This window comes from Monodelphis domestica, chromosome 2 (genome assembly GCF_027887165.1).
Source record: "Monodelphis domestica isolate mMonDom1 chromosome 2, mMonDom1.pri, whole genome shotgun sequence".
Taxonomy (NCBI): domain Eukaryota; kingdom Metazoa; phylum Chordata; class Mammalia; order Didelphimorphia; family Didelphidae; genus Monodelphis; species Monodelphis domestica.
Genome location: NC_077228.1, coordinates 496835997 through 496859528, shown reverse-complemented (window position 1 = coordinate 496859528; position 23532 = coordinate 496835997). Strand labels below are relative to the sequence as shown.

Sequence of the window (23532 nt, the reverse complement as noted above, 5' to 3'; positions counted from 1 at the left end):
AGTGATCTCATTAAGTGAAGTATTTTGTATGGGTCTTTATAGTGTAAAAGGGAATTCTTTATTCTCTTTGCCTATTTTAAGTTAACACTTTGTAGCCATCAAATAAGAGAATTCACAAGTAATTGGAAGAAGGAAGAGTATTCACAAGTCATTTGCTAAAGTGGGTGATGACTCAATCAGTCAGAATCCTATGATAAAAGTTGATACCTTCAGAAGCCCAAGATAACAGGTTGACACTTCCAGAGAGGCCTTTCTTTGATAAGAGTTAACACCTTCAGAAGTGAGAAGTGGATCCCATAGACTCTTCCCCCCTGAGTGGTGCTAGGCAATTTGGAAGCTGTGATTGGCCCCTGTGAAGAGGGGAAGGGACAAAAAGTCACTATAAAAGCCCTGGACTTCTTCGGTTGGAGTCTTCTGCAAGTAGTCTTCTGGAGATAGTCTTCAAAGTCCTCTTTGGCCTGAATCTGGAGCTTGGAGGATCTGGAACTGGGACTATGACTTGGACCTCAGCTTCAACTTGGGACCTTGGCTGTTGGACTGGCTCTTGGGTGAGTGAGTAGCTGGCCTTCCTTTCCAGGTGTTTAGAGAGGGATTAGTTTTGGAGAAGCCTTCTCCAGGAGGCTGTGTGGATGGAACTCCCAGTCCTCTGGTCTAGGATTAACAAGCCCTATGGAGCAATGTTTAGTGTGATAGGGTAGACGTCTTCTTTACCCTCTTTTTGTATTTCTCTACTTTCACTCTTTCCACCCTTTTTGTATATAAAAGCTATTAGAAGTCATTCTGACTTGAGCTGTATTTTAAATTGGTGACCACAAGATTATTTTAGAATCCTCACATATTTAGTCAAATCCTTAATTTATTTTCCTCAAATTCCTTACAATAGTAGAGGGTAGCTAGATAGCATAGTGGATAGAACACCAGGTCTAAAGTCCTGAGGACCTGGGTTAAAATCTCATCTGACACTTCTTAGCTGTGTGACCCTAAACAAGTCACTTAACCCCAACTGCCTAACCCTTACCTCTCTTCTGCCTTGAGCAGATACTTAGTATTGATTCCAAAATAGTAGATACGGGTTTATTTTTAAAAGAAGTAGATGTTCTTTATAGGAGAAATTAATGCATCAGCTAGGGTTTAGATTAGATATATATCAATACATAGTATTGATTCTAAGATGTAAGTAAGGGTTTTAAAAGAAAAAATTTAATTTTAAAAATTAAAAAAAAAACACACTGAGGCAATAAAATAAAAATATCCCTGTATCAAATCCAATCTTCTGACCCAAGCCCTCTTATGCTATCGTAGCAAGATTGCCACTAAATCAGTACTCTCTTCCTTTGAAGTTAGGTAGCTCAGCACTCTCCTTGACACATACATATATACATTGTATCTTCCTGGTGCCCAGACTAAATGCAGCCAGCTCTAGATCTCCACAAGCTGGAACTCATCCCAGATGGCAAAGATTTCCTCCTTTGCTGCCTGCCTCCAACACCACTCCGAAAGCTTTGACCACCTGAGGTCCAGGGTTCCAGGGGAGAACAGGCTGTTGGATTTATTCCTTTCTAATGAATCTGGAATCTTCCTCCATTTACCCCATCATCTTGCCTCCAGCACTTGGATTTCTTTTATGGACTCCAATACAATTAGCCTCATCTTGAATCAGAGATATTAAAAAAAAAACACACACTTTAAGAAAACCAGCATGACATCATAGACAACATCCATAATTTACTGCTTTTGAAGTTATGTTGAAATCATTTATCATCCCATCTGACTCTGCCACTCTCCAAGATACAGGTGCTTCTAATTTTTAACCCATAGCAGAAATCACAGAGCAAAGGAATAGGGAAAAAAATGTTCTCACAAGCTGTAAAAAGCCAAATACTCTTTGGCTACCTGATTTTAATATGCCCCAAATGGGACCTTAGTTAACCTTAAATTTTTCTTTTAGTTCTCAGATCACACAGAAAACTGTTGCATAAAGGAGTTGAAATAGTCTTCCTTAAGTAAATGATAAAGTTTTTGCTAGTATCTTGGCCTTTGAACCAGAGGCCAGATTTCTTCAGCTTTACCAAATCAGTATTGACATGTTACAGCTTCCTCATACATCATTCAATGGGGGAAATTGTCATCAGTATCCAAAGGGTTGGATTCAGCTTAATCATCATATTATTTTAGTTTCTCCACATATTGATATGAGCTCAAACATTACAGGCCAATCAATCTAATTTAGCTTTTGCTTTACCATCTCAGCATGGTGCCTTGGGAATATATCATCCCATTGTTTTCAGAGAGCTAAATATAGTTTCATAGGCATTTTCTCTCCCAGAACTGCTTTCACATTTCCAGGCATTGCTGGGGGCTTTATTGGATGAAAGCTAGAAAGAACCCAATAGAATTTTTCCATCTATGTTATATGGACTAATTTTTTTAAAAATGCTAGTTGAATGTATGGTGAATAATGACTTTTCCAATATCTAATTATACGGTCCTTTCTCTAAACATTTCCAAATTACTTTAAGGTTTGCAAAGTACTTTCTTCACAACAATCCTATGTGGTAATGCCAATGTTATCATTTTATAAAGGAAGAAACTGAGGCTTAGAGGAGTTAAATGCCTGACCACAATCACAAAGCCAGTAAGAAGTATCTGAAGGCAAAAGCTGTACCTGGCAGTATCCCAAAATCTAGTATTCTTTCTACGACATAAAATTGCTGCCTATATGCATAGAATTCATTGGAACAAGTATTACATCATAAAATTTTTTACTGGAAATTATTTTCAGAACTATCTAGTCTAATAATTTTACAGTTGAGGAAATTAAGGTACAAAGTGTTGCCTAAGGGTAATTTCCAATGTATTATATAACAGGTGTGTTCCCATGGAAGAAGGGTTACACTATTTTTATTCCCAAGCAAATAAGAGGCAGCATAGCACAGCATAGAACTGGGGTTCAAGTCAGAAACACCTGGGTACCAGTCCTACCCCTGACATAATCTAAGTATGTGATGCTGAGCAAGACATGTAATTTCTCAATATCCCAGTAAACTCTCTAAGATCTTAAGTTGTGATCTGCATTTGTAAAGAGAATTTCCTCATGAGGAGTTGGGAGTTCTCTTCCAATGGAATTACAGTCTGGGCCATAAAAAAGATGGCCTTTGTGTTTATAAAATGAAGTCTGAGAAAAGAGTAAAGAGTCAAATTAATCACAAGCCTCCTGCCAATCTTTCCTGACTTAACTCTAAACTTAGAATTGTTCAATTGAGAACAAATTGAGGAGTTATTAGAGAGAACCAACCAAAGGAAAAGATTTACACTCTGCAATTTCTAATAAGGTAAGGGGCAACAGATTTCTTTTTTAATTGAAGATGTAAAATTTTGAGTTGACATAACTGGATGGGCCCAATGAGATGAATAAAGGATTGAGAACCTGCTGTCTTAGATTTTAGGATCTTTGTTGAATCAATTGATGAGGATACCAAAAACATTTAAGTTCCCATGATAACAACTTGATAGGTCCTCAAGAAGTCTTCTTATTTAGACCAAAATGCTGGGAATGAGAATTGGTTGCGTTTTTGGAGTTGCTCATAGAAACAATGTCACTGCAAAGACATCGATGAAAGTGGACTGGATGTGAAAATGGATTCCATTGAGTAGCGCCATTGTGCCTTTTTCCAGTCTGCCCAGTGACACACTATCCAAGCCCTAGTTGGCCCTGCTGTCTACCCCTCTAGCTGTGGCACTAGGCTCCTCTTTGGGCATCATCATATAGCATGGGTGGGGAGTAGGAGGCCCACAAATCTTGCTTAGGAACCCATGGGGTGAAATGAGGTGGCATTTCCTTGGGCAAGCCAATTTTCCGCTTATAATTTTTTAAAGGGGGATTTACTGCTAAAACCATTTAAAACAATCTTATTTCTCAGAAATGTTTTTTTCCTTTATTTATTTATTTGAGGACCCAGCCAAACTTGACTAGAAAAGAAGACCGGGCCGAGGAGTTAGGGTGATCCCATGACGTGCAGGCGTTCCAACCAATGGAAGGCTCACGAGAGGGGAAGAGCGGAAGTGACGTAAACGTATTCCTCCGCGGGGCAGGAGGGTCGGTGGGGGGAGTCGGCTTCTCTTTCCCCCGCGCCAGCTCCCGTATACGGAGCCACATTCCTTGGCCCCCCCCACTTCCCCTCCCCCGGGGCCCTCCTGCCCCCCCCAGGGGAAAAAAAACAATCCAAAATCACTCGGGCCCTAGGGGGGTTTCCTTTCCTCATCGAGGAGCTAAGGCTTAGCCAGTCTCTCTTCCTCCTCTCCCCCTCCCCCTGCACTCCCGTCCCCTCCCACCCCCTTCTCCCAGCGACGGGGTGCAAGGTCCCTTTAAGGCGACGGCGCCTTACTCAAGTCAGACTAGCGGCGGCGGCGACCACGGGAGGAGGTGAGTGATCGGGTGTTCTCTTCCTCCACCCCTTCTACCGGGGTTCCGTTATCTTTTCGGTGCCCGCGGTGGACGGCCAGGAGACAATGAAAGAGGGGGATGGGAAGGGGGGGGCGGCAGCGAGAAGCTAGCGTCGCGCGCGCACGCGCCCACCGCGAATCACGGCGCGAGCGGAGGTGGCGGAGGGAGGGAGGAGCGGGAGCGGAGCGAGCGTGTATGCGTGCGTGCGCCCCGGAGTCGCGGGGAGGGAGGGGAGAAGTAGAAAAGTCCCCCCAACCTTGTTCTTCCCCCCACTCTCCTTTTCCATCCAACTCCCGCCGCCGAGCCCTCTAAAACGCTCTCTTTCCGACGACGATGTCCCTGTCTGGGCTTTGGGGAAAGGGGTGGGCGGGGGCGCGCGCGCCCTGACCCGGAGAGAGGCTAGGGGGAGGGGACCTGGAGGCGGCAGCGCGAGACAGAGGGGGTGGAGCTTCGGGAGCTCCCCTCCCCCTCCCGCGCGCGCACGGGGGGCGAGCCTGCGGCGGAGGAGATGGTTGGTGGGGAAAGCGGAGGGATAACATTTCCTCATTGGGGTTTACGCACTCTTCCCCACTGCCGCCACCTCCTCTGGTTCGGGGAGGGAGTATAGAGTTTGGGGGTTTCTTTAGTCGGGATGGGCGGATGGAATCCCCTCCCCCTAGTTATGTAATCTCTCCCCCCCCCCATACCATTTGAAGACTCCCTCTTGCCCCCAAGTCTCCAATTTGGTGCGAGCCTTCTGCCCAGGGCTTCTCCAGATTCTTCTAGGGACGTCGCTCGGATTTAATACTTTTTTTTTTAAGTTTTTTTAAAGATGAGGTTTTGATGACAATATTTTTTGGATTTAGGTGTCCTGCCGCAGCAGGCGCCATGTTTCTCCTTGGGACTATTTTCTCCAGTTGTTGGCGCCCCTGGAGAGAAGACACTGATTCGCCTCTTTATTCACCTGCTCTCTGCTCTGCTCTCCCTCCCTCCCCCCAATTTATCTTATTTTGGCGTCCTCGAAATGCGGTTTAGAATCTCCTGTTTTCTACATAGGTCTTGCTTCATAGGGCTTTTTTAGAGCTGGAAGAGACTGTAATAATAATAGTTCGTCAGTATTCTTCTTGTAAAGGAGGAGAAAAGTTAAGATCACAGTTTATTCTTGATTCTGCCAGACTTAGCCTTTGAATATCTCTTCATCACAGACTTGGCTTGGGAAGTGGGAGGGGTGCCTGTGTTCTTTTCAAGAAGTCCTTTCTACTCCTGAAGGGATCCAATAGGAAGTTTTGGTTTCTGGTGACAGTTAAAGCCTCCCATTTTGATTCTTTTAGAGGGATGTGGCAGTAATAGACTTAATCCTTTGTCTCATCTTTTTCCCTTTAGCTATTTTCCTTTTGTTTAGCAGTGATGTTACACAAATTAGAGGAATTAATGGTCATAATGCATTATTTTGGTAATGAGTCTTAGCTCATTTTCCATTTCAGACTCTTACATCTGTGGAGTAGCTTTGGAGACCTTTATTGTTGTTTATTTGTTCGTCTCTATTTTTCAAAATGATCTTTGAGAGGAGTGACTATACACTTCAGTGTATAACAGCCCAGTGCTTTGCTTTGGAGCTCTTATCCAAAGACATTTGAATTGTTAACTAATATTTCAGAGTTAGTAAAAAGGCAAATAAAGCTTTTAGTTTATTATTAGTTTAGTTAGATTGTTTAAAAATTACTCTTTTGAAATATTCCTTGGTGGGTCGAGATTGTTCGTGTTCTAGTAAAATTATGGCCCTTTGGCAAAACTGACAGCTTAGCCTCTGGAAAAAAAGTTTTGCATGGTGGGAATTTATGCAACTCCTTAATTTTGATCCTTTATAGTTCTTATTTTTTAAAAGTCCTGGCAGCTTGTTGACTAAAAAAGGTGACTTTTTGCCTTTTGTGGTATTCTCTTGAGTTGGCTGAAAGATTGTCATACAGGTGACAAAAAAAATTACTTGAGGCATTTCTTGAGAGAGTAGAGAACTGTAAACATTTTCTGTCAAGCTCTTGTAACTGAATTTTTTTATGTTAGAAGCTTATATATTTTGTCCTCAAACCTGGCAGTTCACTTCTTGGGGTGGGAGGGGTAGCTTTTTTTTTTTAACCCTTACCTTCTGTCTTGAAATCAATACTTTGTATTGGTTCCAAGGCAGAAGAGTGGTTAGGGCTAAGCAATGGGGGTTAAGGGACTTGTCCAGGGTCACACAGCTGGGAAGGGTCTAAGGCCAATTTTGAACCTAGGACCTCCAGACTCTAGGCCTGGCTCTCAATCCACAAAGCTACCTAGCTGCCCCTGGGGGAATAGCTTTTTAAACTCAGTTTGTCTAATAATCAGTCATGAATTAACCAACACAACCACCAGTTTTTTTCTCTATTCTTCTAGATGCTATCTTCAAGATACATGCCATGTAGCTGTTGAATTCAAATTTTCAAGATTGGCTGTGTAAAAGATCAGATGCAAAAATGTTCTTGGTTTTTCTGTTAAAATCCAATCTTTCCTAATGAGATTTCATTTGTTGCTTGTCATAAAAACAAGGAAATTGAGAAAATAATGAGTAATTGTTTAGGACATTATTTTCTGCCAGGCTTGGGGAGAGGTGGCATTCCTTTTTTTTTTACCTTAAGGCAATTTTTTAAGTCATATGGACTTAGTATTTACTAAAGTTTTGAACAAGTACATGCCAACAGAGTAAGTTCAAAAAGTGAAGGCAAAATGACCAAGAATTGAAAATCAAATCCAAATCTCTCAAGGTTTTTGAGAAAAGACACTAGAAAAAAAAATTGCTATGCATAACATTAATGTAGTTTAGTGCCCGAACTGTCAAAACAGGTGTTTTCTTTTGCCATGTTGAATAGGTCCTTTGTAATGAATGTTATTTCCTCCAAGCTTTTATAGATTATGCGAACTCTAGCTGATTAAATCTGGGAAATCAAGTTCTATTTAAGATGGAGCATACATAAGTGCCTCCTGTTTCATAGATTTCCACCATTTCATCTAATCTAGGCAGTCTTTGCTTTGTTGCTGTCCTTAAGATACTTTAGAAAGGACGAATATTTAAATTAGCAAAAAAATTGACAGAAATGCTTAAAAAATGAGTGTAGAGCTTCCTCCTGTAATCCAACTGTACTTTTTACTCCTGATAAAGAACCTGAAGAGTATAATGATGTTCTCAGATGTACAAGACAAGACATGGATTTTACACTTATGGTATTTAAATTAATAAACAAAATCTTATATTGCTTTCATCAGAATATGATTAGTACTATTTTTAATATACCCATTCTGAATGTTGTTGCTGCTCTTGAGTAAATTGTGGTGCAGCAAAGAACAGTTTTTTCTCACTTTTTTTTTTACATGCCATGTAGCTGTTGAATTCAAATCCTCTGTGTGAGGCAGGCTGCATTACTGGATTAGAAATGGTAAGAAACTTTGTCTCTTCCTATCTCAGTTATTATTAGAAAATGTAACTGACGATCAGAAGAATAAAGGAACAGGTATACAGTTTATTGAGCATTTTTGTGCATATAATAGCTACTTAAAAGTAGCTACTGTTACTCATTTGAAAACTCAAGTTACAGGTTTTTTCTAACTGCAAACCTTTAAACCAATATAGTAATTTTTAAGAAGTTTCTTATTGGTTATACATAATTGGTGTTTGCAAAACATTTCATTAGGAAATATTATGGGAGAGAAAGGGGGGAGCACTGTTTTTTTCCACAGAGAAATTGATGTATTCACGCTGATAGATATTATAGAATTTTAAAATAAAATTATTCACATTCACTTGACACATCAAAAATAAAAAAACACAGGATAAAGGATGAATGGAATGTCTTACATTACCTGGGGCTTGTATGTGTGCCAGAGGTCTGTGAAAGGCTATGGATCCAGAGTAACTTAGTAAGACTTGCCTGATCTAGGCCTGATCTCTGAACTTTTCAGTGCCCCAAGCAGGTCTGTGTATTGGTAGTGAGTTTCTTCCTAGGAAGTTCCATAAATCAGTGAAATCACAGATCCTTAAAACACACTGGTGCCCACAGGTTGCATTTGACATGGCTGGGAAACTTTTCTAAGTAGCATCTTTACTAAAATATGAAAACTTGTGGGTAAAATATTAAAAACAATAAAAAACATAAAAACAATGAACATGAAGTATTCAGAGGATGATGCAGAGTGGAATAAATAGTTCCCAGAAAATAATATAGGCAATGACTACAATGTAAATGGAAAGAACTGAAACCTGAAACCTACTGCTGTAATTATAATGACCAAGATTGGCCCCAGAGAAAAGGAGAAAATGCACCACCTTTCCCTCCTACTAAGACTGTGTACTATGGATGTAGAACTCTGTGAATGTGGTCAGAGGGGGGTGATTTTTCTGTTGGTTTTGCCTTAAGGCTGCTTTTTTCCCTTTTGTGATCTTTGTTTTAAGGAATGGCTTGCTGGATAAGGGGAGAAGAATATATTCAGAAAGGAAGGTGATGTAAAACCAAATTGTATTAACAATACATGTTAAAGATTATGTAGTAAAATGGAAATGTTATGAAAAAGAAATCTTGCCATAGATTTAATGAGGGTTCTCCCCTTCCCCATCCTTATTCATTTACTGATTTTAGTAAAGTATGTTGTAATTTTTTAAAGTTTGATGCCTTTTGTTTTTAATCTGTCATTTCTGAAAATTCATTCCATGACTTCTTCCCAGAATTTGAACCTTCTCTTGTAATAAATAAAAGTAGTTTAATAAAATACCTGATAGTGTGACCACAATTGGAAATGTAGGTAACTTTCTGTCCCTGCTTCTACTACAAGAAGAGAGGTATATGTGTTACTTATTCTTTTAACTTTTTTTTAGGAGACTTGCTTTTACAGCATAGTCATTTCTGGAAAATACTGCTTATTTCATTTAGCAATTAGTTCATACAAATCTTCCTTATTTCTTTGAATTCCTAATTCAAAATTTATTGTAGAATAATATTTTATTAAGTTTATGTACCATAATTTACTCATTCATTTACCAATCAGTGGGAACCCACTTTTTTCCCCCTAGTTCTTGACTATCACAGAAAGTAATGATCTGTGCTTTACTTTTGGCCTTTTTGACATCCTTGACCAATGGTGGATTTGCTGGGTCAGAACATGAACGGTTTAGTCACTCTTCTTGCATAATTAATTACAAACTGATATCCAGAAAAGTTATATAAATATTGACTGTTCCTGTTTTTTGTTTTCTTTGCCAGTTTGCAGTTTGAAGTAAAATATCAGGGCTGTTTTAATTTGCATTTCTCTTAACTATTTAGAGCATGTGTTTACATAGTTATTTATAGAATTCTGAGAAGAATCGTTATTACAACCAGGGATCAAAAGAGGCTTCATAGATTGGGTACTGTTTAAGTTAAATGATGGGTAAGACTTGAATAAGTAAGTATATAGAATAAGAACATTCCAGGTATGGCAGGCCAGTGAGTGTTTGAGAGCAGAGAGGTTCATTTGACTGGAATGTAGAATTTATACAGGAGAATAGGACGTTACCAGAAAGGTAATAGTACAATGTTAAACAAGTGTAGAAAAGTTTTGAATGCTAAATGGAGGGATTTAAGCTTTACTTGGTGTAAGAGTCAACTTGATGGAGCGGAAGAGCATTTAATATCAAAGGATCTGGATTACAATCTTCCTTAGCTATTATACCTAAGGAACTTCAGCTTCCTCAATCTATTTCCCCTTTTAAAATAAGGGGATTGGAGTAGATGGTCCTTTTCCCTCTCTTAACTCATAAAATCCTTAAAATAATCTTTTGGGGGGTGGGAACTACTCATCTTGGGGAAATGGTTTATATAGTGGAAAGTATTTTACATGCACATCTCTTTTGATAGTACTTAGCCTTATTTCCCATGTAATGGCCTGGTACATAGTTGTCTGTACTAATATTGTGCTCCTGCTTTCTGCAATTTTATACTTTTTTCTGGGAGTTTTATTCAAAAGTAGATCTCCAAATTGAATAAAGATGAAATTCAAAAAGTAATTTGTTAATGCCTTCAAAGTGAGAACTGTGGCCTTACCCTATAGGATAATCAACCAATCTGAACTTGGAGAGATAAGTTGAATACCTTTCTTCCCAAAATAATCATCATGAGATTTGTTTCTAACATAAGTACATCTACTCTTATCTCCCAACATTTCTTTACTCTTTCTCCTTGACTTTAAGGTCACTCAGGGCAGTCATTACCTAGATGCTCCCTCAGTACCACTATCAGCGGCTAACAGCCATTGGGAAAATGACAAGTTCTCTGTACAGGAATGATGGATAAATAAGAGCCCTCCTTTTTCTTGTGGGTGCAACCAAGTAGATGAGATCTAGATGGATTCTAGTCTGTATCACATCTCATATTTCTTTTCCCCAAATCCCACTCCTCTTCCAAAATTCACTCTTGTTGAGGGTACCAATCCTAGTTACCTGGGTTCACAACCTAATAATTATCAACTTCTGTCCATTTGGTTTCCAAATCTTATTTCTCCTTTTACAACTTTTCTCCTATTTGTCTCCTTTACTCTACTCACTGAGCCATTACTCTAGTTCAAATCCTCATTATCTCTTGCAGTAGCCTCCTACTTTGTCTTTCTGTCTTAAATCTACTTCTTTCAAATCTTCCCTTAAACATCTGCTAAAGCAATTTTCTTAAATCACAGATCTCACTATATAAATTCCCCAATTCAGTTAACTCCAGTGGCTCCCTATTGGCTCTAGGATTGAATATTAATTCATTTTATCTCCAATTTTTAAAAATTCCTTTCATGTGTAGGTTTTATCGTGTACATAATTATTAGAGGAGTAACATAAAACTTTATAAATAAGTAAATATAAACATCGAGAGTATAGGTTCAAAACTTTTTATTCATCATGAGGTGGGATAAAGAACACATTCTAGAGTGTGAATTACCATCTCTCATTTCATCCTATTCCACCCTTATGGCAATGAGAGAGGGAAATTGATCCTGTTTATTTTTGTACATTAATAGTTATGGGAAAGGTTTGGTGAGAAGTAAACCTTTCAAACCAATGGCTAAAATGAAGGTTTTGGATAATGTGGATTTAAGTAATGTGTGGTAATTCCTTAAGGAAAACTACATGCAAAAAATTGAAACAATTCATTATTAGTTGAAAGACTATGATAGATGCTAGTATGACACAAAAGGAACAATACATTAAGAATTTGAGAACCTTGGTTTAGATTCCAGTATGATCTTGGCCAAATTATTTAAACTCTTAGGGTCTATTTCCTCATCTAGAAAATGAGAGATTTGGAGTCATTGGACATACAAGATCCTTTCTAGCTTTGAATCTATGATATTATGACCACAGTTGGATTTTTTGGGAAAATGTAGATGATTTTCCATTGAGTTGAATTGTGAACCTTTAATTGTAAGCTATATGTCTTAGCAGTGCTACCTTATTTATTTCTCATATTTAAGGCTAAGAACTGGTAGATAGAACATAAACAGATTTCCATGACATCTTTTTAAAGACTCATTAACTGATTTTTATTTGGGGGTGGCATTTGCCAACAAAACACTTGATTAGCCATCTACAGAAAGATGCTTCCTAGACAAAGTATATCCAAAATAACAAAAAGGAGGAATGTGTGCTTTAACTTTGACAGAATAGTACTAAGAGACCAGTACAATTACTAGTTTTGCTGCTTCCTCACTGATCTTTATATTGTTGTAGTTATTGTTAATGGACTTTTTTGCTGTGCTTTTTCATTTTACATCACTTTTTATACATCTCCCCAGTTTCCTCTGAATTTTTCATATTTGTCTTATGGTACAGATATTATATTGCATTTTATTAAGTTACCATAATTGGTTCAGGTCTTCTCTAGTCATTGAGGCCCATCACCTTTCATAAAACTAAATCACTTTTTTCAGCTGTTTCTTTCAAAAGAGTTACTTCATGTTGGAGAGTAGAATTTAATATTTCTGCTTAAGGAAAATATGAGTATCTTCTTATTCATTCTTCCTTGAGAAAAAGAAAAAAATCCAAATAATCTCTTGTGATAATACAGATTCAAGAAAATAAACATTTGTAAAGTGTTTATGGTGGTCAAGGCACTACACTAAGGTGCTTGGGCATAAAAAGATTAAAAACAGACATGCATTTAAAATAATCCTCTGGTTCAAACTTTTTGAGAGGGCCAAAACATTTTGCAGAGCAGTGATTTATTGAAAGACTAAGGTTTCTAATCAAAGAGAACTACATTCTGGTCTTTTAGAAAAGAGGCCTCCCCAGCTCACAGACCACATGTTCTAAACATTTGCATGCAAGGTTAAAAGGCATCCTGTGAAATGATCTGCAAATATTTATTATTAATTGATATTAATTATTGGGACTTGGTAATAATAAAATCCATTGTAACAGATTTTTATACACAAATGTACAGCATATGGAAAGCTAAAACAGCATAATAGATTGAGTACTGGATTTTCTGGGATGTGACTTATGACCAGATTATGATTTTGACAGCCTTAGAAGTTAGTATTTATTAAGCCCTTACTATGTGCCAGGTACTTTACTAAGCAGTGGACACAAAGAAAGGCAAAAACAAAGCCCCTGACCTCAGAGGAGCTCACATTCTAATTTTTAAAAGTACGTTACACTCTCTGGTACTTAGTTTCCATGGAGTTTATTACTATTTACTTGAATAAAAGAAAATGAACAAATAATAGGGCTATTTAAGCCTATTCTAATGTAGCCATGTGGCCATGTCCAAGGGAATAGAGTGTACTTCCTTGTCTCTAACCTTTTAACTTCCCCCTTCCCTTCTAGGTCAAATTATCTCTGGTTCAAGTAGGTAAGCCACAGTCTCGTGATAGTAGTTCATGTAGCACAGGGACACAGGCAGGACCACCCTAGTATGTGATTTTGGGGGGTGGGGAGGTTCCCATTACACAGTTCCTCCCTGCCTTTGATTCTTTGGGAGACCAGCATGTTAAAAACCTCCTTATTCGGGTTTTCTGGAAGATTAACATGTCAGGTCTCCCCGGTGAATCAAAGTGGGGATTGTGTAAAGGGAACCCCCACTCACCCAGAAATCACAAACTGGGTCGACCTACCTATGTCCCTGGACTTCTAGCTTTATGTCATGTGACTGGAAGTTAAGTGAAGACACTCCAAACATAGGTCAAGGGAGAAGTGATCTAGGCATAATGACCCAGAAAGGATCAGGTTAGGATCCAAGGGTAAAGAGATGAAATAAAAGAGGAGGGCCCAGGAAGTGGTCTCGCTCTGTTCCCTTGGACATGGTAATGAAAGGACAGTGATGGAGAGAGAGCCATGAGGAGGAGTGCCACATGGCTACATTAGAATAGGCTTAAATAGCTCTATATCTGTCCATTTTCTTTTATTCAAGTAAATAGTAATAAATTCTGTGGAAACTAAGTACCTGAAAGTGTAAATTCTTTTAACATAATGAGAGAGACAACATGCAACTAATTTTGCCTGCAAGTATATAGATACAATATAAATTGTAGGCATCCTTAAAGGAATGAAGAAAGGATTCCAGCCATAAATTTGAGCTAAGTCTTGGACTAGGAGATAGAGGTGAGGAGAGGATAGCATTCTAGGCCTGGGGACAGCTAGTGAAAAGCTAGAGTAAGGAGAATGGAATGTCGGCATGCAAAAAATAGCAAGGAGGCCAATGTCACTGGACCAGAGAGTACATAAAGGAAATAAAGCATAAGACTAAAAAGGCAGGAAAGAGTAACGTTTAAAAACCAAACAAGGGATTTTTTTTTGGTAGCATACCAGGCATATTAGCATCTTGAAAGTATTATTGATGTGTTGATATTATATCTTATGTGTTCATATACCAGACTTATGATCATGTTACTTATTGATTATTGAATTGCCAAATTTTCAGTCCAAAGGACAAAAAGAATTCCTGAGCAGGACATTATTTGCCACAGGGTCCTAGTTCACACCGTGTTAGACCATATTCCTTTCCAAGTCACATGTTTGTTTAACCTCCTCCTCTTTTGATTATGTGATTGTCAATTGAGCCAATGTTAAAGCCTATGTCATGTCACATGTTCACTAGTTACCTCCCACTGCACATTCCTAAACTCTCCAATAAAAGTTTGAGGGCAGGTGTGGAGCCCTCTCTCAGTTCCATCTGAGGAGCACAGCAACATGTAGCCCATATTTTTTAACTCCTTGTCTCTGAGTCTTTATTCCTATGTCTCTCTCTTTCCTCTATCCATTTTTCCTCAGTTTCCAATCTCCTCAGGTATCCACCCACGAGAATTTTAAGATATAACTACAGGAGTTACATTTTTAAGCCCTTACCTTCAATAGTCAATACTGGTATTGGCTCCAAGGCAGAAGAGTGTTAAGGGCTGGGCAATGGGTGTTAAGTGACTTGTCCAGGGTCACACAGCTAAGAAGTGTCTGAGGCCAGATTTGAACCTAGGACCTTCTGTCTCTAGGCCTGGCTCTCAATCCACTGAGTCACCCAGCTGCCCCCAAATAAGGGATTTTATATTTGATCCTGAAGGTAGTCAGTAGACTTTATTGAATAGGAGGTGATATGAGATGGTCATATCTGCACTTTAGGAAAATCAGTTTTATAGCCAAGGTGGAGGATAGACTGGAATAAAGAGAATCAGGGAAGCAAACCAAAAGGCTATATTTGTATTAAAGAGTCTAGGTGTGAGATGATGTGACCCTGCACTAGTGGGGAAACTTTTTGAGTGGCCCACACCTAGGTTATGAGCCTGGATGACAAGAAGAATGATGACAACCTTACATTATTAATAGCAAAGTTAGAAGGGAGGCTTGGGGCAGTTGAGGAATAATAAGTCCCCTTTTGGCCATGACTATATTTTGAGATGAGCAGTAGGCAATTGGTGAAATGAAACGAATTAAAGAGAGAGGTTTGGCTAGAGAAATGTAAATATATGTGAGAATCATCTGCAGAGAGCATTGGTCATAGGAATACTCATGATGAGTGGGTTTGATTTAGATGAAGAACTTGCAAAGAAAACTGAAGAATTGTTAGATGGGTAATTAGGGAATCAAAAGAGCATAATCACCAAAAAAAAAGTAGAGAATATCTAGGAGAAAGTGATCAACAATGTCAAAGGCTTGAAGAGATAGGAAAAAGGATGAGGAATGATAAAGGCCATTAGATTTGGAATTGAGAGATCATTGGTAACTTTGGAGAGAACAGTTTTAGTTGAATGATAATGTTGGAACCAGAATGCAGAGTTTAGAAGGAACCAGATGTATTTTGTAGACTTTCTCAAGGAGTGTAGGCAGGAAAGGGAAAACAGATAATAGCTAGCTGAAATGTTCAGGTCAGTTAGGTCAGGTCAAGTTAGTGCTTTGGAATTGGTGGGGGGTTTTTGTTTTGGTTTGTTTTTTGGTTTAAGACCCAGGGAAGCATGGGTGTGTTTGTAGGTTAAGCATCAGGGAGAGGGATTTACCTTAGCAAGGAAAGGAGATTGGCCACCTTTTCACAAAGGACAAGGGGAAAGGAGGGGAAAGTGAAGGAAGAGGAATGAGTGATATGAGATGAGGAGGGAAAAAAGAGAGAGTACAGAATGAATGGCCTAGTTTTTTGGTGAAGTATGAGTCAAGATCCTCAGCTGAGAGTTTGGGGAGAGGGTATTATGGGAGTCTTCAGGAGGGATAAAAAGGTTGGAATGGCTCATATATGGTGAGTGGGATAGGACCCTATCAGCACAGTTTTATTGATTATAAGTTCTCCAGCTCTGATGTGGTAACAAAGACATCAGATGGTGGACATCACCATCTACTCTAGGATAAAGGACCACGTTAATTCAAATGTAGATGGAGAATAAGGTGGAGTTGAACCAGTTTACCAAGGGACCTAATAGGACTGGAAGGAGAGTATAACCAATACAAGGATTGGTGATATGGCAAAGAACTGAAGAGAGGACATGGTGAAAATTAAAAAATTTTATCTTTATCAACTTTATGAACATAAATTTTTTTTCTTTTTGCTTCCAGAGGGCAGAACTAGAAGCAGTAGGTAAAAAGTTTCAAAGGAAGAAAATTTAAACTTGATCCTAAGGGAAGACATCTAACAATGAGAACTACACATGAGTATAATAAAAAGACAAAATGGATAAGTGATGGAGGTCTTCAGGTAGAAACTGGATGATTACCTATTGGATGTGTTACAGTAGCTATTCCTTTTAGTGTATGGATTACAGTATTTGGTTTAATTATAGGAACTAGATTTTGAGAAGGACATTGATAACCTGTAGAAAATTTAGAAGAAATTGGTTAAGATGATGAGAGCACTTGGAGACATTGCCATAAAAGTTTTGATTGAAAGTAGTAGGTATATTTATCCTAAAGACAAGAAAGTTGTGGGATTCTTCTTTTCTTCAAATATTTGGAATGTTGACATGTGGTAAAAAAATTAAGCAAATTCTGTTTAGTCCCAGATGCTAGAACTGGAAATAATGGATGACATTTTTAGAGAGGCAGATTTCAGGTCAATATAATCAATCAATAAGCATTTTATTAGTTGATTGCTATGTGAGGCATTGGGGATGCAAAAAAAGCAAAAAACAGTTCCTGTTCTTAAGGAGCTTACAATCCAATGAAGAGAGAGACAACATGCAAATGAATATAGTCATCCCCCACTATATCACAGTTCACTTATCATGGCTTCACTGTATTACGGGTTTTTAAAAATATATCTAATTCTATTTCACGGAGTTTTCACTTTATTATGGGATTTCACTGATGAATACAGTACACCACTACTGCTTATGCAAGTTTGCTAACACAGCAAACTATTGGCTGATGGGATTAAAGGTGACCACCACAGTGCTGTGTTCTGAATCCTTTGCGCTGATTGACTCAGTGACTGCACTTCGTGGATTCTTACCTATCGCAGGGGTCTCTGGAATGTAACTCCCACGATAGGTATGGGATCATTGTATATATAAAGTAAGCTATCTATAGAATAAATAGGAAATAACAGAAGGAAACTTCATAATAATTTGAACCATCCAAAAGTAAACTGGTCTTAACACTAAAAGTCTCTTCAGTGTCACCAACTGTTATATTATGCTTCCTTGTCATGTTTATGACATTGAGCATTATGGTCTGATTAAGCTCTATAATGGTTTTTCTATGTGCAATCAAACCCAATCTTTTTCTTCTCAAGTTTTCATTCTAACTTCACTTCCTTGTTCATTCATAGTGGACAATGGAAGAACATACTAAAAGACCAACTCATCAGAATTCCTAACTATGTTATATAGTATGGGTAATATCCATCTTTTATCTACCTTGTTTTTCACTGAATGTTTAAACTAATCTCTTTCATATTGTTGTGTATTTCACTAAGAAGTTCCTATAACATCTTGGCATGCTACAATTGGCATATTAACCCATGCAATTAAAAGTGAATAGGCTATCCTTTTAACCAATAGATAGGTCAACTTGCTTTAGGTTAGACTACACAAAACATTTAACACACATGAAAAAACCATAGAGAGACTGTCTTTTGTTTTACATCTTCAATTGATGTCACTAGACCTTGTAAAAAATTGTTTCCATTGTTGAACTTCTTTTCTTATGGCTCTAAATATGACTTTAATGTCTTAAGTAAAATTTTAAAGCAGATTCTTCAGGTTTTGCTGATATAAATGTTTTGTTGTTTCTTATTTGCTAATTGTATGATTACATATGGTTGTCTATAGAATTGTGAAAGATTGCCTGTGCCTTTCTACTATTTTCATTGAGATTGAACTGGTCTTTGTAGCTGTTTTCTTGATTGTCTTTTTTTTTTTATAGAAAGAATCAATAATATTTACCAGTCCTATGAAATCTTCACTTGAGACATATCAGTTGATCAGTGTGCATTTAGGAAGCACTAAATACTGTACTGCTGAGCTCTAGGAATACAAAGAAAAAGCCAACAACCAAGCCAGTACCTACTCTCAAGGAGTTTATATTCTAATGGGAGAGATGCCATATATGCATACATGTTACAAGATACATATAAAGTAGATACAAGATAGCTTTAGAGGGGAAGTCATTAAGTAGCTAGGGGCATTAAAACAATGGCACAGAACTGAGGAAATAGCACTTGAACTGAGTCTTGAAGGAATCCAGGTGTCTCTAAGAGATGGAAGGAAGGAAGGAGAACATTTTAGGCATGAGGTAAACCAGAGGAGCCTGGAAATACTGTTTGTTTTGTGTGAGGAACAGATAAAAGGCCAATATGACTGCTCTGTGGAGTGTATGGAAGGGAATAGTGTGTAAGAACATTAGAAAGATAGAAAGGGGCCAGGCTCAGAAGAACTTTTTAAGTTCAAAGCAGAGGTTATTTGGTCCTAGAAGTAATAAGAAACCGCTCGACTTAGTGGAATAGGAGGTGGGTGAGTTGATCAGACAGTGCACATTATTAGGAAAACTACTCTGGCAGCTCTGTAGAGGATAGTTTGGTGTTGGAAAAGACTTGAAGCAGGGAGACTCATTAGGAGGCTATAATCTATGCTAGAGACAACTAGCAGGATAACTGTGAGTGGAGAGAAGGGGCCATGGAGGGGAGATTCAGTGGAGAGCAAGATCTAGCAACTGACTAGATACATGGGGTGATTTGATAGTGAGAGCCCAAGTTGACACTGACATTGGGAACTTGAGTGATTAGAAGGATGGTAGTACCTTGCCAGTCAATAGGGAAGTACAAGAGAGGATGGGTTTGGGGGAAAAGATAATCAGTAATCAGTTCTGCTTTGGACATCTTGAGCTTGAGATGCTTACAGAACATCTAGTTGTAAATGTTCGTCAGTCAGCTTGTGATGATGTGTGCCTCAGGAGAGAGACTAGCACTGAATATGTCTATCTCAGAAATCATCTGCAATAGAGATAATAGAACCCTAGGGAGTTGATACAATCATTAAATAACAGTATAGAGAAAAGAGAACCAATTCCTTCATGTATTTTCCTTATTTGGGTTAGGTCCTTTGATTTTCTTTAATGTAGGAAAAGCTCAGTGGGGACAAACTATCTTATCAATGCAGCTAGTTACTTGACACTTTATAGTCTCTGCGGGTTGTTCAGTCTTTTTTTTTTTAACCCTTACCTTCCATCTTAGAATCAATACTAGGTATTGATTCCAAGGCAGAAGAATGATAAGGGCTAGACAATGGGAGTCAAGTGTCTTGCCCAGGGTCACATAGCTAGGAAGTGTCTGAGGTCAGATTTGAACCCAGGACCTCCCGTCTCTGGGCCTGGCTTTCAATCTACTGGGCCACCCAGCTGCCCCTGGCAGAGGGTTGTTCAATCTTGCTAAAAGATTAAGTGGCTTGCTCAGGCAAATATTGATTGGCCCAAGTGCCTTTTAAATTGTCATCTCTAAAGAGAGAATGCACCTCCTTCTCTTCTTTGCAGAGGTGATGGGAATATGAGTACAAAATATTACATATACCATGATAGTTCATTGATTGGTTTTGTTGGTCTGCATCTCTGACTTTTGTTCTTTATTACAGTGAATGACTGGAGGAGGGCTGAAGGGAGGATGCGTTGGGAAGTGAGAATGATATAAAAACAAAAGATCAATAAATTTTTTTTGCATACATAATTATCTCCTACCATGGACCTGTGTGTGTGTGTGTGTGTGTGTGTGTGTGTGTGTGTGTGTGTGTGTGTGTGTGTGTGCGCGCGCGCGCGCGCAAGCTTCTTTTAGTTTTGCTTCTTTGGCTTCTTTCATAGGAAATTGGTTACTGAAGTGATTGGTAAAGTTTAATTATGATAATTCTGTTATCACTAGTCAATAAAAGATACTCTTTTTTGTGTTTGTTGTCCTTCAGTTTTCACATGCAGATGCTTTCAGTGTAAAAAGTAATTCTTTAATCCTTTTTTTATTTTAATGGGGGACCTGGAAGTCCTCTCACCATAGAGATGTGTAGGGATTAACCAGCCCACAGTGATAGGAAGTAGAAACCATAGAGATGGGAAGTAGAAACCATAGAGACAGGAAGTGAGGTAGGAAAAGGTTATAAAAGGAGTCAGTTGCTGACAGTTAGGGCTGGCAGTTGTGGGGAAGTTGGCTGCTGGGCGTGAGTTGGTCATTGGGGGTTGGTTGCGGGTGATGTTGGTTGGTGATTAGTTGGTGGTTGAGAGAGATATATCAATATATTTACATATAGATTCTGCCTGGTGAGCTGAGTTGAAGGGTGATGAGCTGGACTTTCTCTATCAGCAGTTATAGGCAGTTATAGGTAGATATAGGCAGTTTTAAGTAGTAATTATAGGTAGTTATAGGATAACTAGTATAAACATTAGGAAATTTTCTTTCTCTACCTCTTTCCTATATTTCTCTCCTTTACCATATTCTTTTACTATCTCTATTTTAATTAAACTAAATTGTTAAAGGCTGCTAGAAATTTTCTTTTCTCTGGCTTAAAAGGATAACATTAATTTACAACTCTACTATATTCTCATTAAAACTTAAATTCTTAAAAGCTGCTCTCTTATTTTGTCAAAACTCCTAATTTAACCCTTACATCAAGATTATAGTATATGTAAAGTACCATTTAATCAAATCTCCTTGATATGCCTTTAGTTTTTTGTTTTTTTTTTTAATGATATTTCTGTCTCCTGGTTTTCATCCTACCTTGCTAAGCATTTAATGGTTTTCTTTGATGGATCTTCATGTCATACCCTTCTTGGGGGTGAGTATTGTTTTGAAAAGAATTTTATTTAGTTTGACAGGGTAAACTAAATAAAATCCTTATCACAACAGTCTCCCCCCAAGACTGTCCTGGACCTTTTTCCTTTTTTGCTTGGTGATCTTATCGAAGTGCAATGAGGTGGCTCAGTAGGTCATGTGTTGGAGTCAGGAAACCTAAGTTCAAATTCAGCCCCAAATACTTGCTAGCTTTGTGACTCTAGGTAAGTCATTTAACCTGTATTTGCCTCAGTTTCCTAATTTGTAAAATTGGGTTAATAGTACCTATCTCCTATGGATGTGGTCAGGACAAAATGAGATATTTGTCAATTGCTTTGCAAACCTTAAAGCTTGTAGTATTTAAATTAATGTCCAATACTCCAAGTATTACATTTATAAAGTTTATTAATAATCACTTGAAGTAAAGGAATAAAAAGGTAATTATGTAACAAAATATAAGGCCACTTGAGTAGATTCTCCTGTCACTCACCTCACACCACCTCCACCAAATGGGATCACAGAAAGAGAGTGAGAGGCAGGGCTACACAAAATTTATATCCTGCCTATGTCAACATGTAATGTGAGGAGAGTGGGGTGCTGGGAATTGTCATTCTTGGGTTTAGATTCCAATTTACACAAGTTCTATATAAATGCTGGGTATTATTATCATTTCCCCTGGATTCAGATATCTGTGCAGATGATTGTTTATCCAGCTACTGACCTCTAGTTTTGCACCTCCAGCTGCTTAAGACACTCTGATCTTAAACTCAACATGTCCAAGACAGAGCTCATCACTCCCCTCCCTCCCCTCCCCAACCTACCTTTGTTCCCAGTTTTTCTATAACTTTCAAGACTGTCTTTCCAGTCACCCAGGCTTATTACCTATGTGTCATCCTTATTTCCTCTATCTTTTTCACCTATCCAATCTTTAAACAAATTCTGCCATTTCTATCTTCATATTTCTCATATATGCCCTCTTTGATCCTCAGACACTGCTTCCTCCTTTGTCTAGGCTGCCATCCCTCACACCTAGGCTATTACAATAACCTACTGCTTTGTCTCCTGCATTTCATCCTCTGACCAGCTATCAATGTGATCTTAAAGTTTAGGTTTGACCATGATGTTACCCTCTTATTTCATAAACTCCATTAATTCCCTATTATCACCATTGTGAATGGGGCGTTCTGGGAGGACTAGCCCTTTGTGTGAAGGGTGTCCATTCTGTCACCTGTGGCTCCAAGAAGCATAGCATTCCCAGAAGCTACACACTCTGGTCAAACTGTCTCTGCAGAGAGGCCAAACTAGGGTGGAGGTAACTGACAGGCCTCAAATTCTGTTTTAACGTCTTCCCCAAGCATATAAAGCCTTCCCCTAGAGGAACAGGCAGAGGAGAACAATTTGTTTCAGCGGCCAGGAAGGTGACTGAAGCAGGCTCCATTGAGCACTTGGAGCCTGGTCAGAAATTGAAGACAACCAAGGCCATCCCCTGCATCTGAGGCCATTGTCCATCATCCCAACTTTCTGTCTTGCCACCAACCTCTGTTGACTCTGAAAGCGAGAGTGAGACCAACAGCTTTGTTCAACTCTGCCTCACTTAAATGCACAAGTCAAGACATCACTATGTGATGTCATCAGTCCTCTGCAAACAAGGATGAACGACAACATTCCAGGTTTTAATACAGAATGTTTTACTTTTAAAGACCATCATAACCTAGCCTCTCCTGCCTTCCTTATATCTCACTCCCTGCTTTATATTTTACGGTACAGGAGCATGGCTTCCTTGTTGTTCCTTCAACATCTCCCAACTCTGCATTTGCAGTGGTGTCATCTCTCCTAGAATGGTTTTCCTCCTCATCCCTGACTCCAGATTCCCCGACTTTCTTCAGTGTCAACTAAAATCCCATCTTCCTGGATACTGTTAAACCCAATGTCTTTCCCCTGGAATTGTCTCCAGTTTTTCCTGGGTGTATAGATCTTGTTTTTACCTACTTATATGTTGTTTCTCAATTTAGACTGTGAACTACTTGAGAACAAGGCCTGTTTTTTTCTTCCTTTGTATCTCTAGCACTTCAATTACAGCCAGAATCTCTGCTGATTTCCTTTTTCCTCAATCATTTTTTTATGTTCTCTGAGTTGATAATTGTTTCAAATCTTTCATCCTTCATATTTTGCAAATGAGTTAATATTCTAAAGTAGTGTTGTCTATTGCCATTTTATAATTGGCAAGAAAATTAAATGCTATTGGCTGAAGTGATTTCTAGGCTGTTTGGGAGGGTATCATTTGTAGTGACTGAACTGTCACTTTTGCCTCTTTCTCTCTTTTTTTCCTCTCATGAGGCTGATAGCAGGGAGAAGTAGGATAAAAAA

General features: G+C 38.6%; 1 protein-coding gene across 28 annotated transcripts in view; it reads left to right on the top strand.

The window, feature by feature from the left end:
- The first annotated feature begins 4069 nt into the window (after positions 1-4069).
- Positions 4070-23532, top strand: part of POGZ (pogo transposable element derived with ZNF domain) — a 59865-nt gene continuing 40402 nt past the window's right edge. For 7 of the 28 annotated variants that reach the window (XM_056819399.1, XM_056819398.1, XM_056819397.1 and 4 more), the window contains exon 1: positions 4070-4423. The gene's annotated coding sequence lies outside the window, so the exon portion shown is untranslated. Of the gene's footprint in view, positions 4424-7823; positions 7873-20258; positions 22836-23532 lie in introns of those variants that run through there. The other 21 variants (XM_056819387.1, XM_056819382.1, XM_056819381.1 and 18 more) reach the window with 11 other exon arrangements.